At 39.2% G+C, this 10242-nt stretch overlaps 1 pseudogene across 1 annotated transcript; it reads left to right on the plus strand.

The window, feature by feature from the left end:
- The first annotated feature begins 6532 nt into the window (after positions 1-6532).
- On the plus strand, positions 6533-8568 carry LOC128594061 (cold shock domain-containing protein E1-like; annotated as a pseudogene). Its single transcript, XR_008382478.1, has 2 exons — positions 6533-7935; positions 8062-8568. The product of XR_008382478.1 is annotated as a cold shock domain-containing protein E1-like (transcript).
- The last annotated feature ends 1674 nt before the right edge of the window (positions 8569-10242 follow it).

The following is a 10242-nucleotide window of genomic DNA, read 5'->3' on the forward strand; positions in this document are numbered from 1 at the left end:
AAAAGAAGAGAGAGAAAGCAGAACGTTCACTGTCAGAATTATGGGACTTTATGAAGCATTCCAACATACGAGTTATAGGAATTCCAGAAGGGGAAGAAGAATGCCCCAGAGGAATGGAAGCCATACTAGAGAATATTATAAAAGAAAATTTCCCAAATATCACCAAAGATTCTGACACACTGCTTTCAGAGGGCTATCGGACCCCACGTCGCCTCAACTCTAACCGAGCTTCTCCAAGACACATTATGATGAACCTGTCCAAAGTCAAGACAAAAGAAAAGATTCTGCAAGCTGCCAGGAGTAAGCAGGCAGTTGACCTACAGGGGCAAATCCATCAGAGTGACCGCAGACTTCTCTAATGAAACTTTTCAAGCAAGAAGACAATGGTCATCTACCTTTAATCTACTTAAACAGAACAATTTCCAGCCCAGAATTCTGTACCCTGCTAAGCTAAGCTTCAAAATTGATGGAGAAATCAAATCATTTACAGATATACAAACATTGAGGAAATTCGCCACAACAAGACCAGCTCTACAGGAAATGCTTCAACCTGTTCTGCACACTGACCACCACAATGGATCAGCAGCAAAGTAAGAACTCAGAAATTGAAGGACAGAACCTAACCTCCACACTGATGCAAAAGATAAAACTAAGCAATGGACTCTCACCAAATAAGACGAATAGAATACTACCACACTTATCAATTATCTCAATAAATGTTAATGGCTTGAATTCCCCACTGAAGAGACATAGATTGGTTGACTGGACTAAAAAACACAAGCCATCCATTTGCTATCTGCAAGAAACACACCTGACTTCAAAAGACGAATTAAAGCTCCAAGTCAAGGGTTGGAAGACAATTTTTCAGGCAAATGGAATTCAGAAGAAAAGAGGAGTTGCAATCTTATTTTCAGATACATGTGGATTTAAAGCAACTAAAGTCAAAAAAGACAAAGATGGTCACTTTATATTGGTCAAGGGAAAAATACAACAAGAAGACATTTCAATTCTAAATATTTATGCACCCAATTTGAATGCTCCCAGATTCTTGAAACAGACCTTACTCAGTCTGAGCAATATGATATCTGATAATACCATAATAACAGGGGACCTTAACACTCCTCTTACACAGCTGGACAGATCCTCTAAACAGAAATTAAACAAAGATATAAGAGATTTAAATGAGACCCTAGAACAACTGTGCTTGATAGATGCATATAGAACACTCCATCCCAAAGATAAAGAATATACATTCTTCTCATCACCCCATGGAACATTCTCCAAAATTGATCATATCCTGGGACACAAAACAAATATCAACAGAATCAAAAGAATTGAAATTTTACCTTGTATCTTCTCAGACCATAAGGCACTAAAGGTGGAACTCAACTTCAACAAAAATGCTCGACCCCACCCAAAGGCATGGAAATTAAACAATCTTCTGTTGAATAACAGATGGTTGCAGGAAGAAATAAAACAGGAAATCATTAACTTCCTTGAGCATAACAACAATGAAGACACAAGCTACCAAAACCTGTGGGATACTGCAAAAGCAGTTTTGAGAGGAAAATTCATCGCTTTAGATGCCTACATTCGAAAAACAGAAAGAGAGCACATCAACAATCTCACAAGAGATCTTATGGAATTGGAAAAAGAAGAACAATCTAAGCCTAAACTCAGTAGAAGAAAAGAAATATCCAAAATCAAATCAGAGATCAATGAAATTGAAAACAAAACAATCATTCAGAAAATTAATGAAACAAGGAGTTGGTTTTTTGAAAAAATAAATAAAATAGATAAACCATTGGCCAGACTAACGAGGAATACAAAAGTAAAATCTCTAGTAACCTCAATCAGAAATGATAAAGGGGAAATAACAACTGATCCCACAGAGATACAAGAGATCATCTCTGAATACTACCAGAAACTCTATCCCCAGAAATTTGACAATGTGAAAGAAATGGATCAATATTTGGAATCACACCCTCTCCCTAGACTCAGCCAGGAAGATATAGAGCTCCTGAACAGACCAATTTCAAGCACTGAGATCAAAGAAACAATAAAAAATCTTCCAACCAAAAAATGCCCTGGTCCAGATGGCTTCACTCCAGAATTCTATCAAACCTTCAAGGAAGACCTTATTCCTGTACTGCAGAAATTATTCCAAAAAATTGAGGAAGAAGGAATCTTCCCCCAACACATTCTATGAAACAAACATCACCCTGATACCAAAACCAGGAAAAGACCCAAACGAAAAGGAGAATTTCAGACCAATCTCACTCATGAATATAGATGGAAAAATTCTCAACAAAATCCTAGCCAATAGATTACAGCTTATCATCAAAAAAGTCATTCATCATGATCAAGTAGGCTTCATCCCAGGGATGCAAGGCTGGTTTAACATACGCAAGTCTATAAACGTTATCCACCATATTAACAGAGGCAAAAATAAAGATCACATGATCCTCTCAATAGATGCAGAAAAAGCATCTGATAAAATCCAGCATCCTTTTCTAATTAGAACACTGAAGAGTATAGGCATAGGTGGCACATTTCTAAAACTGATTGAAGCTATCTATGACAAACCCACAGCCAATATTTTACTGAATGGAGTAAAACTGAAAGCTTTTCCTCTTAGAACTGGAACCAGACAAGGTTGTCCTCTGTCACCTTTACTATTCAACATAGTGCTGGAAGTTCTAGCCAATACAATTAGGCAAGACAAGGAAATAAAGGGAATCCAAATGGGAGCAGAGGAGGTCAAACTCTCCCTCTTTGCTGACGACATGATTTTATACTTAGAGAACCCCAAAGACTCAACCACAAGACTCCTAGAAGTCATCAAAAAATACAGTAATGTTTCAGGATATAAAATCAATGTCCACAAGTCAGTAGCCTTTGTATACACCAATAACAGTCAAGATGAGAAGCTAATTAATGACACAACTCCCTTCACCATAGTCTCAAAGAAAATGAAATACCTAGGAATATACCTAACGAAGGAGGTGAAGGACCTCTATAAAGAAAACTATGAACTCCTCAGAAAGGAAATAGCAGAGGATATTAACAAATGGAAGAACATACCATGCTCATGGATGGGAAGAATCAACATTGTTAAAATGTCTATAATTCCCAAAGCAATCTACCTATTCAATGCCATTCCTATCAAAATACCAACATCGTACTGTCAAGATTTGGAAAAAATGATTCTGCGTTTTGTATGGAACCGGAAAAAACCCTGTATAGCTAAGGCAGTTCTCTGTAACAAAAATAAAGCTGGGGCATCAGCATACCAGATTTTAGTCTGTACGACAAAGCCATAGTGCTCAAGACAGCATGGTACTGGCACAAAAACAGAGACACAGACACTTGGAATCGAATTGAAAACCAAGAAATGAAACTAACATCTTACAACCACCTAATCTTTGATAAACCAAAGAAGAACATACCTTGAGGGAAAGACTCCCTATTCAATAAATGGTGTTGGGAGAACTGGATGTCTACATGTAAAAGACTGAAACTGGACCCACACCTTTCCCCACTCACAAAAATTGATTCAAGATGGATAAAGGACTTAAATTTAAGGCATGAAACAATAAAAATCCTCCAAGAAAGCATAGGAAAAACACTGGAAGATATTGGCCTGGGGAAAGACTTCATGAAGAAGACTGCCATGGCAATTGCAATAACAACAAAAACAAAGAAATGGGACTTCATTAAACTGAAAAGCTTCTGTACAGCTAAGGAGACAATAACCAAAGCAAAGAGACAACCTACACAATGGGAAAGGATATTTGCATATTTTCAATCAGACAAAAGCTTGATAACTAGGATCTATAGAGAACTCAAATTAATCCACATGAAAAAAGCCAACAATCCCGTATATCAATGGGCAAGTGACATGAATAGAACTTTCTCTAAAGACGACAGATGAATGGCTGACAAACACATGAAAAAATGTTCATCATCTCTATATATTAGAGAAATGCAAATCAAAACAACCCTGAGATATCATCTAACCCCAGTGAGAATGGCCCACATCACAAAATCTCAAAACTGCAGATGCTGGCATGGATGTGGAGAGAAGGGAACACTTTTACACTGCTGGTGGGACTGCAAACTAGTACAACCTTTCTGGAAGGAAGTATGGAGAAACCTCAAAGCACTCAAGCTAGACCTCCCATTTGATCCTGCAATCCCATTACTGGGCATCTACCCAGAAGGAAAGAAATCCTTTTATCATAAGGACACTTGTACTAGACTGTTTATTGCAGCTCAATTTACAGTCGCCAAAATGTGGAAACAAGCTAAATACCCACCAACCCAGGAATGGATTAACAAGCTGTGGTATATGTATATCATGGAATACTACTCAGGCTTTAAAAAAAATGGAGACTTTACATCCTTCGTATTAACCTGGATGGACGTGGAAGACATTATTCTTAGTAAAGCATCACAAGAATGGAGAAGCATGAATCCTATGTACTCAATTTTGATATGAGGACAATTAATGACAATTATGGTTATGGGGCGGGGAAGCAGAAAGAGGGAAGGAGGGAGGGGGGTGGGGCCTTGGTGTGTGTCACACTTTATGGGGGCAAGACATGATTGCAAGAGGGACTTTACCTAACAATTGCAATCAGTGTAACCTGGCTTATTGTACCCTCAATGAATCCCCAACAATAAAAAAAAAAAAAAAAAAATGGTCTCCCTTTTGATTGTACCTATTTATACTGCTATTCATAGTGGAACAGAGTACCATTCTACCCCACCCATTAACAATAAAACCAAAAATATGTTAATTTAAAAATCACAAAATCTACATATTTGAAAAGAAGAGCTTTGTTTCTTATAAAAGGTTACAGCCTGCAAAGTGGCCATTCTGACAGGCTGAGAAGTGTAGCCCCCAGCAGGGACCAGAGACCAGCCTTCAAGGAAGGGTGGAGCAAGACAGAAATTTAAGCGGAAAGGGTTGGCTACATATACATATTATACAGGTTATAGGAGAAGCTATGAATATTCATGAAGGTGGTTGTGAAGCATGCATATAACCCATGTTCAATTTGGAGTGGAGACTTGACATTTAAATATATTATAATTAGGACCTGTACCTCCAAAGGTCTTTTCAGGACACAAAGGGGCTAAAGTGTAAGAATCAGCACGTGTTGCTCAGTGGTTAGGGCACTGGCCACATACACCGGGGCTGGTAGTTTCAAACCTGCCCGGGTCTGCTAAACAACAATGACAACTACAACACAAAAATAGTTGGGCGTTGTGGTGGGCACCTGTAGTCCCAGCCACTTAGGAGGTTGAAGCAGTAGAATCGCTTGAGCCCAAGATGTGATGCTCTGGGCAACATAATGAGAGATGCTGTCTCAAAAAAAAAAAAAAAAAAGAGTGGGGAATAAAGTGTGTGTAGCCTCTATAAAACCAGTCCAAGGTCAGTGGTCTTATCAAGAGAAAATTACTGAAATCAGTCACTTGTCCAATCAAAGCTGTAGACAGCCTGTGGAACAGGAGGATAAGGGTTGGCATCTGGCAGTGAGGCTGCAGACTGATTTCACATTGTCTATCGAGGTTAGGGCTTGTTTGGCTGCCAGAGAAAAAGAAAAGCCAGGGGGCAGTCAGAACATATTAATTTCTTCTGTAAGTGCAGGGGTATGTGACTTAACATTTGCCTGGCATGGCCTTAGGTCTTGTTCATAATTTGGCATCTTACTGTCACAAAGTGTCCGTTCTGTCAGTCTTATAATCACCGTTTTTTTGTTTTTTTTTTTGTAGAGACAGAGTCTCACTTTATGGCCCTCGGTAGAGTGCCGTGGCGTCACACAGCTCACAGCAACCTCCAACTCCTGGGCTTAAGCGATTCTCTTGCCTCAGCCTCCCGAGCAGCTGGGACTACAGGGGCACGCCACAACGCCCGGCTATTTTTTTGGTTGCAGTTTGGCCGGGGCCGGGTTTGAACCCGCCACCCTCGGTATATGGGGCCGGCGCCCTACCGACTGAGCCACATAATGCTAGTCAGTGGTTGTGTCTAAACTGTAAAAGGAAGAGGACATAATGAAGCATGTCTGATCTCTTGTCCTGTCATAGCCAGAATCTCAATGTTAAGGTTTTCTGGGGTGCCCTTGCCCAGGAAGGGGGGAGGTCCATTCCGTTGGTTGGTTTAGGATTTTATTTTTAGTTTACAATTCTTTGAATGGGATTAAGTCTAAAGTGGTAGCTAATAGTTATTTTATGGTGGTTATTTGGAGTAGTTTAAGATTTATTAAGAGGTGGTCTACATGGGAAGGACTATGATACTCAAATGGCCCTATGCTCTCTCCCTGCCCTACCCCACTCCACACAGCATCTGGCACCATGTCCTGCAAACAGTGACTATTTAGTATTTCTATATTGCCCCAAATGATACAAATTTTCTTAGTAAGTTGTATGTCACTAAATTATGGAAGGAGACTTTGATAACCTATACTAAAGAATGAAGCCAGTTCTTTAAAAATCTCTAGGTCTGTAGAAACCTTACAGCCTGGAGATGACGTGGAATTCACAATCAAGGACAGAAATGGTAAAGGAGTTGCAACAGATGTCAGACTATTGCCTCAAGGAGCAGTCATTTTTGAAGATACCAGCATTGAACATTTTGAAGGAACTGTAACCAAAGTTATCCCAAAAGTACCCAGTAAAAATCAGAATGACCCATTGCCAGGATGCATCAAAGTTGACTTTGTGATTCCTAAAGAACTTCCCTTTGGAGACAAAGATACAAAATCCAAGGTGACCCTGCTGGAAGGTAACCATGTTAGGTTTAATATTTCAACAGGCCGACATGACAAATTAGAATGAGCAACAAATATAGAAGTTCTATCAAATATATTTCAGTTCACTAATGAAGCCAGAGAAATGGGTGTGATTGCCACCATGAGAGATGGTTTTGGTTTCATCAAGTGTATGGATTGTGATGCTCGTATGTTCTTCCACTTCAGTGAAATTCTAGATGGGAACCAGCTCCATATTGCAGATGAAGTGGAGTTTACTGTAGTTCCTGATATGCTCTCTGCCCAAAGAAATCATGCTATTAGAATTAAAAAACTTCCCAAGGGCACGATTTCATTCCATTCTCATTCAGATCATCATTTTCTGGGCACGGTAGAAAAAGAAGCCACTTTCTCTAATCCTAAACCACGAGCCCAAATAAAGGCAAAGAGAAGGAGGCTAAGGATGGCATGATTGCTTATGATGATTGTGGGGTGAAACTGACTATTGCTTTTCAAGCCAAGAATATGGAAGGATCTACTTCTCCTCAGATAAGAGATAAGGTTGAATTTAGTATTAGTGACAAACAGAGGCCTGGACAGCAAATCGCAACTTGTGTACGACTTTTAGGTCATAATTTCAACTCCAAGAGGCCCTTGGGTTATGTGGCAACTCTGAAGGATAATTTTGGATTTATTGAAACAGCCAATCATAAGGAAATCTTTTTCCATTACAGTGAGTTCTCTGGTGATGTTGATAGCCTGGAACTGGGGGACATGGTCGAGTACAGCTTGTCCAAAGGCAAAGGCAACAAAGTCAGTCAGAAAAAGTGAACAAAACACATTCAATGAATGGTATTACTGAGGTAGCTGATCCCACCATCTACTCTGGCAAAGTCATTCGTACCCTGAGGAGTGTTGATCCAACACAGACAGAGTACCAAGGAATGATTGAGATTGTGGAGGAGGGGGATATGAAAGGTGAGGTCTATCCATTTGGCATAGTTGGGATGGCCAACAAAGGGGATTGCCTGCAGAAAGGGGAGAGTGTCAAGTTCTAGTTGTGTGTCCTGGGCCAAAATGCACAGACTATGGCCTACAACATCACATCCCTGCATGGGGCCACAGTGGAGTGTGTGAAAGATCAGTTTGGTTTCATTAACTATGAAGTAGGAGATACCCTGTTTCCCCCCAAATAAGACATCCTCCAAAAATAAGACCTACTTACAGGAAAGATAAGACATCCCCTGAAAATAAGACCTAGCGCATCTTTGGGAGCACATCTCTTATTTTCGGGGAAATGGGGTAGCAAGAAGCTCTTTTTCCATGTGAAAGAAGTTCAGAATGGCATTGAGCTACAGGCAGGAGATGAGGTGGAGTTCTCAGTGATTCTTAATCAGCACACTGGCAACTGCAGCACCTGTAATGTTTGGCGAGTCTGTGAAGGCCCCAAAGCTGTTGCAGCTCCTAGACCTGATAGGTTGGTCAATTCACTTGAAGAACATTACCCTGGATGATGCCAGTGCTCCTCGCCTAATGGTTCTTTGTCAACCAAGAGGACCAGATAAGTCAATGGGATTTGGTGCAGAAAGAAAGATCCATCAAGCTGGTGTCATTAACTAACCACATCCACAAAGCACATCATTAATCCACTATGATCAAGTTGGGGGGATTCTGGTGAAGGGTTCTGAATATCTCCCTCTTCATCCCTCCCAAAATCTGGAATACTTATTCTATTGAGCTATTACACCAGTTTTAACACCTTCCTCGTGTTATGTTTAAAAAAATAAATAAATTTAAGAAAACCATTTTAAAATTATGCACAGTTGCAGCCTGGGAAACTTAAGGTGGCCGCCTTGTAGTATCAGGAGCCTTTAGGAGCTTTATTGGTACATTTAACGCAACTGGTAATTGAAAAATCCACTTCTCCTGTGTAAGTGAAAATATAGACTGTTATCTTGTTGGCCCTATGAAATTCTGCACTTGGTATTTAGCATATACTCTACCTTCATTAATTACTTCTGGCAAGATGTTCTGCCGTAGCACTCAGTTGCATTCTTTTCCTTTTCTTTCCTGTTTTTTATGCTTTAATTCTGAGGACCATATAAGGGTAGAATATATTACTTTTTAAAAATTACAAAAATTAGTATAGGCAAACCATTTTCTTAAAGTTGGTGGCCAAATGTTACAATGTTATTTTTCATATCATTTATAATCTTGTCACAATCCACTTAACAAAGTTTGGTTAGATTTCAGTGAAAATTATCTTCCAGAGTAGTGTCCCCCCCCCCCCGGGATGGGGGGATAACTTTACTACAATTAGTGTGTATGGTGCAGAATTTCATGCAAATGAGGTTTGCCAGCAGTGTGACAATTAAAGGTATTTAAACAAACAAAAAAAAAATGAGTGCACAAACTTGCTGCTGCTTAGATCACCGCAGCTTCTAGGACCCAGTTTCTTTTACTGATTTAAAAACAAAACAAAAAATAAAAAAGTTGTGCCTGAAAAAAAAAAAATCTCTAGGTTAAAATAAATTGAAACTGTCAATATTTTTCCAGCCACTTCTACAGCTTAATACGAATTTAATTAATACAAAAGCATAGGGTAGCTTTTTAAATTCTTCCTCACTTTTTCCCTGTCCGGGGGAAAATCAACATATAAAAACCTTGGGAAAGTTCGGAACTAATCACTTCTTTCCAACGTACAGGCTACTGTTATTATTTAAGTGTATTGTTACTCCACAGATTATCGTTGCTTTTTTATCCATTAATATTTGTTTAGATTTTCCCACAGATTTGCCATTATTTTTGCTCACCTAATCCTTCTTGGATTTCAAAAATTCTATCTGGTACTACTTTTATTCTTCCTGAAGCACATCCTTTAAAATCCCCTTTGTTGAGGCTCTGTTGATGGGAAACTTAATATTTGTCTGAAAATGTCTTTATTTCACCTTTGTTCTTGACAAATAATGTTGCTAGATACTGATTTCTGTGTTGAAAGCTACTTCCTCACAGAACACTGAAATTTTTATTTTCCCCCTTGGTCTTCTAGATTCCTTTGTTGCTATTGAGAAGTCACCTGTTGGTCCATCACGTTTTTGTCATCCCCTTGTAGGTATCGGTCCTTTTGCCCTGATTGCTTTAAGAATCTTTCTCTGTCTTTGGAGTTCTGTGGTTTTAGTACAATGTGTCTAGAGATGGGTTTCTGTTTAACCAACTTAAAATTCATAGAGCTACTTAAACCTGATTTGATATCTCTCACTTGCTGTAAAAAGTCTTAGCCACTTTCTCTTCAATTTCTTTCTTTCTCCACACCCACTATCTCTCTCTCCTTTCCTCTGCAAATTCTAATTAGTGTTTGTTAGTCCTTTTCACTCTACACCTCCCTTTCATATCTTCTACCTCTTTGTTCCTTTGTGCTACACACTGCATAATTTTTTTCAGATCCATCTTTAATTCACTAACGCAGTGTTCAGCTTTGTTTAATCAA

The sequence above is a fragment of the Nycticebus coucang genome, chromosome 9 (genome assembly GCF_027406575.1).
Source record: "Nycticebus coucang isolate mNycCou1 chromosome 9, mNycCou1.pri, whole genome shotgun sequence".
Taxonomy (NCBI): Eukaryota; Metazoa; Chordata; class Mammalia; order Primates; family Lorisidae; genus Nycticebus; species Nycticebus coucang.